Raw genomic sequence first — 7669 nt, 5'->3', positions numbered from 1 at the left:
GGTGTAATAGAGGCCTTTGGCCTTACGCAACATATAGATAAAGCTACTCATAAACTGGGACATACACTTGATTTAATTTTATCATATGGTTTTAATGTCGATAATATTGTGATTGAGGAGGCCACTTTCTCTGATCATAAGCCTATTACATTTGACATCACCCTTTTCAGTTCCCAGCAAACTGTCAGAGTTCAGGATCATTACTGTCGCCAGATACATTCTCATACTGCAACTCAGTTTTCTGATAGTTTTTTGAGTGGAAATGTTGCGTCTATTATTGCAACAGAGGCATCGCTCTCCTCTAGTCCGGATGAATTAGTCACCTCTCTTAGGCAGGCCTGTCGTAAAGCTGAAAGGAAATGGAAAAAGGATCATCTCAAAAATCTTCAAAATTTTAAATCTGCATTAGCTTCTTTTCAGACAGCAGCAAAAATAGCCAGAACAAAGCATCTCTCTGATTTGATCAGTAAACACTCAAACAGACCTAAAATTTTATTTAGTACAATAAACTCTGTTATCAACCCCTCAAATTCCCCAGTTGTTGATGTATCTACTGATACCTGTGAGGAATTTCTTAATTTTTTTACTTATAAAATTGAGAACTTTAGATCAGTGTTTACTCCCACCTCATCGGCTACTCCAACTGGTTGCTCAGGGGTTCTGGCTACTTTTAACCAATTTCAGCCCATCTCTCTCATTGAAGGAATTTAGTATCACATATGAAACCTACTACTTCATCTTTTGATTCTATCCCCTCTTCTATTATAAAGGATGTTTTTGATGTAGTCGGTCCCTCCATTCTGGTCATCTTAAATCTATGTCTTGCATCCGGCACTGTCCCTACATTTTTTAAGCATGCGGTTGTCCAGCCCCTGCTCAAAAAACATGATCTCGATGTTAAACTCCTAAATAACTACCGTCACATTTCCAAGCTTCCTTTTATCTCAAAAATTTTGGACCACTCACAATATACTAGAACCTTTTCAGTCAGGTTTTAGATCATTTCATAGTACTGAAACCGCTCTGCTCAAAGTAACCAATGATCTTCTCCTTACACTAGATTCAGGTAATAGTGCCATCCTGATATTATTGGATCTTAGTGCCGCCTTCGACACTATCGATCACAACATCCTCCTTACTCGCCTTGATCAGCAGGTGGGCATTATGGAGACTGCATTACTGTGGTTCTATTGGCAAGTTCTCCTCATCCTCTGCTTCTGTTTTATGTGGGGTCCCTCAGGGGTCCATCTTGGGTCCTATGCTTTTTAGCCTGCATATGCTACCACTGGGTGACATCATAAGGAAGCATAACATCTCTTTTCATCTCTATGCAGATGATTCACAGTTGTACTTGCCTCTAAAATCTAGGGATTCCATACAATCTCTTCTGGACTGTTTCCAAGACATTAAAACTTGGATGGTTAATAACTTTCTCCAGTTAAACAGTGACAAGACAGAGGTTATTGTTTTTGGTTCTCCCAAGGCAAGATGCACTGTGGTACAACATTTAGGTAACTTCACTCCATTTATCAAACCCTATGCTAGAAATCTGGGTGTCATTCTTGACTCAGAACTCTGCCTTGACAAACAGATTGTTCTGTTGTTAAAAATAGTTTTTACCAGCTCAGAATGATTTCCCGCCTGAAGTCATTCCTATCTTTTAACGATCTTGAGACAGTTATCCATGCCTTTATTACATCACGGCTGGATTATTGCAATTCCCTCTACTTGGGCCTCCCACAATCATCACTTAGACGTCTGCAGTTAGTACAAAATGCAGCAGCGCGTCTTTTAACTGGCACTAGGAGGCGTGAGCACATCACCCCCATTTTGGCATCTTTGCATTGGCTCCCAGTTCCTTTTAGGATTCAGTTTAAAGTTTTATTGTTTGTTTTTAAGGCACTTAATGGGCTCGCCCCGACCTATATCACCGACCTTGCACAACCATACTCAGTTCAAAGGTCACTGAGATCCTCAAACAAAGGGCTCCTGCTTGTGCCGCGCTCACGGCTTAAACAGAGAGGTGACAGAGCCTTTGCAGTTGCTGCCCCACGTTTGTGGAACCAGCTCCCCCAGGATATTAGATCTGCCCCCTCCATTAATACATTCAAATCCAGGTTAAAAACTCATTTTTATTCCTTGGCTTTCCTTGTTCCCTAACCTGGTACCTCTGTTTGTTTTCTGTATTTCTGTGTTGTGTGACGTGATATTGAAGGCTTATTTTTATTAATGTTTTATATAATTATGATTATTCAATCTATGTGTTTATTTTTTTTATTGTCTTTTTAGCTATTCATTGTACAGCACTTTGGTCAGTTTTGCGCTGTGTGTAAATGTGCTTTATAAATTAAAATTACTTACTTACTCCTGATGTTAGAGACATGTCTAGGCCTTCAGGATGTCCTCATCATTCTTTTTTAGGATGTCCTCATCATTCACATAAGCAGGCAGGTGCATGAATGAGACAACATAATCCCTGTTTTGCAGACTTTTCACATCGCAGTTTATCCCCTTAATCATCAGTCCATTGGTTAATTCATCTGCATCCTCCTCATTCTCTAAGGTAATTTCATATTCCTTTGATAGCTTTGGTCTCACCACCAGAATTTTTGCCACACCGATTCTCCCTGCGATTGCTTTAATAATGTCTTCTGCCCTCGCATCCTGCACATGCACAGTCACTGTTGCTTCCTTCATATAAACTCTTTTTGCAGCATCTCTTCTTTCATCTTTGTCTATTCCGTTTCCATCTCGTCGTCATTATGCCACTCCAGGTTCTTTTTGCCTTTGTGTCCCTCCTTCCATTGCTCTGTCCGTCACCAACGATCCATCCATTTTGACATAAACAAACAAAACAAAACAAACAAAAGAACTAGTAGACTTACTTTCCCCCCAAACACCATAAACTGTTGGGAGCATAAACTTACACAAACAATTAAAAAAAACGAAACAAAAGAAAAACTCCTAAAATTAACACAAAAAGATTTAGTACAAACAAGCTTAGATGAGCCTTCCTCACCCTCTACTGCCACGTCACTTCCTGTGAGCTTACTATCACCCCCAGGTTGGTGTTGCCATAAGCGAGGGTTTCTGCAAACAGAGGGTTATTTAAAGATCAGCCACTTTAATCGCTTATGCATTATATAAGTAGGGAAGAAAAACGACAAAGCTTACAGCACCTGGTATTCCCAGGCGGTCTCCCACCCAAGTACTAACCAGGCCCAAACCTGCTTAGCTTCCGAGATCAGGCATAGCCAGGTTGGTATGGCCGTAAGCGGGAAATGCTTCAAAGAGAGGGCTGTTTAAAGATCGGCCACTCTAATAACCAGAGCATTATATAAGTAGGGAAGAAAACCCAAAATCTTATAGCAACTGCTTTTCCAAGGCCCAAACCTGCTTAGAGTCTGAGATCGGCATAGAAACTTTCTTCTTTTTTTTGCAAGATTATTAGATAATTAGTAAAAAAAATGCAAAAGCTTACAGAACCTGGTATTCCCAGGCGGTCTCCCATCCAAGTACTAACCGGGCCCAAACCTGTGTATCTTCCAAGATCAGACGATATTAGGCATAACCAAGTTGGTATGGCCATATGCTAGGACTGCTGCAAAGAGATAGCTATTTAGAGATCGGCCAGTCTAATCACCAGAGCATTATATAAGTAGGGAAGAAAACCCAAAATCTTATAGAAACTGGTTTTCCCAGGCCCAAACCTGCTTAGATTCCGAGATCGAGCATAGGAACTTTTTTTTTTTTTTGCAAGATTATTAGATAATTAGTGAATCTTTACTTTACATAGATAATTTAAAATTTAAAATTTCTCTTCCTGGCAGCTTCCACATTAAATCTTTTAAAACACAACTTACTTTTGGGGTAAAAACATCATAAAAAGAATCCAACATATATCCACCTTTAAAATACACATACAGTCTTTCAATATATAACTCTGTTTTCCTTTAAAATACAGTCCAAACATCTAACACAATTTTTTCCTTTTTAGCCACAGTTCTTCCCTCCCATATTTTATTTTTAATTAGCATTACACACAGATTAAGTAGGGTCCTTTGCCATTTCGATACTTTTAAAACATTACAGGTGCCTTAAAAAAATCAGCCAAAAAAAAAACAAAAAAAACATGGATTACATTAAAGAATATTACAAATATTTAAAATAAAGCCATAGCTTTCACACGCTCCTTGGATGCTCTCATTTCCCAATTTGTGCTTCCCTTACTCTAAGGCTAATAAATGGATTTCACAATCTGGGTCATTATTTAATACAAAAAAAACATGTAATATTTCTACTGTACCCCTGTCAATCGCTCCTGTGAATTACTGTATGGTCATTCTTTATAAAGTAGCAAAAATGTAGTTTGTAAAGTACAGTATTGTGCTAAAGTCTTAGGCACATTAGAATTTTCACCCCAAAAACAGGGTTTTAAGCCAGTTATTTTTATCTTTTGCTGTAGTGTGTCAGTAGGAAATATCAGTTTGCTATTAATTTTAACAATAATCTAGTGCGATTTTCAATACACAAGCAGTCTGACAACGGCAAAATGAATGTTTGGAAAGGTAAATTGATATTTTCTACTGACAAACTACAGCAAAATATATAAATAACTGTCCGAACACCATTCTTTTGGGTGAAAATACTAACGTGCCTAAGACTTTTGCACAGTAGTGTATGTTCATTGTCATAAACTGTATTTATGACAATGAACAGCACAGATACGGATGTTCTAACAATCTATCGATAAACACACACCTTGTGTCCTGTTTATGTTTAAGTGCACTCGCGCTGCTCTGACGCCGCGGTCTGCAGATTGAAGAGTATGCTGAAAGACGCGAAGGAGAACGGTCTGTCACCTTTTTCATATGAAATTTAAGCGGACTGACCTTGAGGCGATTGCACATTTGTGTACAGTTCATGGAGCTAAATGCTATAACCCCGCTTAAAAAAGCATAGCAATGTCCATGCCTCTTGTGTAGGCCTACATTTCGGAGAACCAGGACAAACATTTTAATCGATCGCTCAGGCATTTAAGATGCACTGAAATGAGGCACCAAAATCTGCATCCTTATTTGGTTCGGTGCATACCAGTTCCATACCCAACCCTACTTTTAAGAAATATAATTTTTTATAAACAAACCCAAGACTGGCTAAGTCCTTGCAGGAGTGTGATGTCATTTGTGTCCTGTGCAGGTGCGATGGATCCCGACCAACGCTTTAAACTAACCCGCCCGCAACTCGGACCGCAAAAAAAAGGAAAATGAAAAATATTTTCTATTTGACGTCTATTTGACGTGTACATTTACATCTGCAAAGATGTATTTTTCAGAGTGTTTGCTCATCTGCAGTAAGTCAATAGGACTATTCCTTTTAGATGTCAAATAGATGTCTATTAGATGTCTATAAGATGTTTGTGATTGGGAATGTATGCAAAACTGACATCTGAAAGACTAGGCAAACATTTTGTGAGAATTTTTTTTGTCAAAGATGAAGTTGATGATGCGGACTCACCATGAATGCCAGAGGAAATGCATATTTCATATTGATTACATAATCAGAGAGTAGCCTATTTATTTTGGTTTTAATATTTTAGTTTAAAAGAAGACATTTCAAGCTTTCTGTAATATATAGCCTATATTTCTCAAATCTGTGAGGCACAAACAGAGTTTCGGCGCCCTCCATTTCAGATGCAATGCAAGTGATCATGCCGGTGCCTCATTACATTGTCTGCTATATATTAGCTTCTTATTTATAAAATACGGGCAATTGGTTGATAAAACATTGATCAAAACTAAGATGCAATTTATACAAAACTAAAATCTTTTAAAAAGAGTTTTCTATAAAGCAAAACTTAATGAAGTCGTCAAAATCATGTTTTACCAAAAACAGCTCTATACCTTTTCTCTTGCCACCTTCATTTCTACTTGCAGACTGAGCTTGTGCGTCATCTTCACGCCAGTTATTCAGCCAATAAATTGTAGGCCTATGTATTTCAAAATTGTGTCTAGTACTATATTAATTACAAAGGTTTAATTGGCATCTTTATTTCAAACGGCCCGACCGAGCGCGACCCAAATATCATTACAAATATTCTTGTGATGACTCATAACCGCGGGTGACCGAAGGCACCCACTCATTTTGGATCAACCCGTGCATCACTGCTATCTATCTATTTATCTATCATCTGTGTCAGGGTTTTGCACTGTCACTTTGTTTTGCTTTTGTTTCTTGTGTCTAATGTCAGCACAATGCCTTGTTAGTTATTTTCTCGGCCATGTGCTCCTTTAGCCCCTCCTCCTTGTTTCCTCTTTACCACACCCTCTTTTTACCCTAGTTGGTCTAATTGTGCTCCCCTCTCCCTCATGTATTTTCCTCCCTATTTATAGTGCACCTTACCCTTCTGTGTTTGCTAGTCCATGGTCATTCTCACCCCCTCTGTTTCTGTCAGTGGATGTGGCTAAATATATATTCATGTCTCCTTGTCTGGTTGGTCTTGTGCCCTTGTCTAATCTTTGTAATTCCATGTTCTTGTCTTGCTCCTTGTTTTAGTATTTTGTTTGTTTTTGCCTTTTTGCTTTTATTTGTAATTTAGTTTTTCTAGTCCTGATTCTTGGTATTGTTTGATCATTCTCTTAAGTTGGTTAAATTGGTCATTTCTTATTTGGTTACTTTACTTTTATTAGCTCATTGGTTAATATTCTTTGTCTTGGATTTAACTTGTGCTTTTGTGGAGCTTTGTCCTGTCTAGTCTTGTGTTCGAGTTCCTGACCTGTCCCCATGTGTCCTGCCCTGGTTCTACCAGCCTGGCATCTGGTCTGTCTCCAGAGTCAGTGGTCAACAAGTTTCTGAGCTCTGCTCTATGGTGCCTTTTGTGGCCTTCTCTATGAGCCTGGTCTTGCTGCCCCCTCTGTTGCCCAAGTATTCTGCCAGTTGTAAGGGAAACAGGTCAATTTAGCTCAAAGGGAATCATCTAAGATTTTAAAGGGAATTTGAACAGAATCACTGTGACGCCCTGCGATTCACTGAACGAGCCGTTTAACATCAAATATGTGCTGGATATTAATATCCAAAGTATAGTGAAAACACTATCAATTATCACAGTAACAAGATCGGCAGTTTAAGACATTAACTTGTAAGCACAAAACACAAGATACTTCTCTTTTCAATATGAGTAAGGCTTTATTAGATAAATCTAAGACATATAAACTAATCTAACACATGAACGCACGCACTCACACATTCACACAAGTTGCAGGAAGATCGAAAGTTAGGGATAGATTCAGTCTTTCCTGAAAGATTCAGGAAAGATTCAAAGATTCAGAGTTCAAGAGAATGGAAATGTGGAATCCCAAGTTTACAGCAATACATGAAATTGCATAGACATGAACAGCCATCAATCACTTAATTAAATCTCGCATTGTGTTCCTCAATGAGGTTAAAATTATGTTAGATACACCAGTACAAATGTCTGAAGGTACATTGCCTGTGTTCCCGTTGTTGTCGTTGAAAGGGGTTTTTCCCAATGTCGCTGATTGGCTTTAAATTCAGTAGTCACTGAAGTGACTTCTTGGGAAGCCCGTGGTTGGGTGTTGGCTGAAGATGGAGTTGTGTGGCTGGTTGAAGTTGAACGGGCACCGAGGTCAGACATCGGAGACTGGACGTT

At 38.7% G+C, this 7669-nt stretch overlaps 2 pseudogenes; both read right to left on the bottom strand.

The window, feature by feature from the left end:
* Nucleotides 1–3167: 3167 nt before the first annotated feature.
* LOC113067347 (uncharacterized) lies at nucleotides 3168–3276 on the bottom strand (annotated as a pseudogene).
* A 198-nt stretch (nucleotides 3277–3474) lies between these two features.
* LOC113067349 (uncharacterized) lies at nucleotides 3475–3593 on the bottom strand (annotated as a pseudogene).
* Between the last annotated feature and the right edge of the window lie 4076 nt (nucleotides 3594–7669).

Source organism: Carassius auratus, chromosome 50 (genome assembly GCF_003368295.1).
Source record: "Carassius auratus strain Wakin chromosome 50, ASM336829v1, whole genome shotgun sequence".
Taxonomy (NCBI): Eukaryota; Metazoa; Chordata; class Actinopteri; order Cypriniformes; family Cyprinidae; genus Carassius; species Carassius auratus.
Note: the sequence above shows the minus strand (reverse complement) of the source record. Positions and strands in the feature narration are given on the sequence as shown.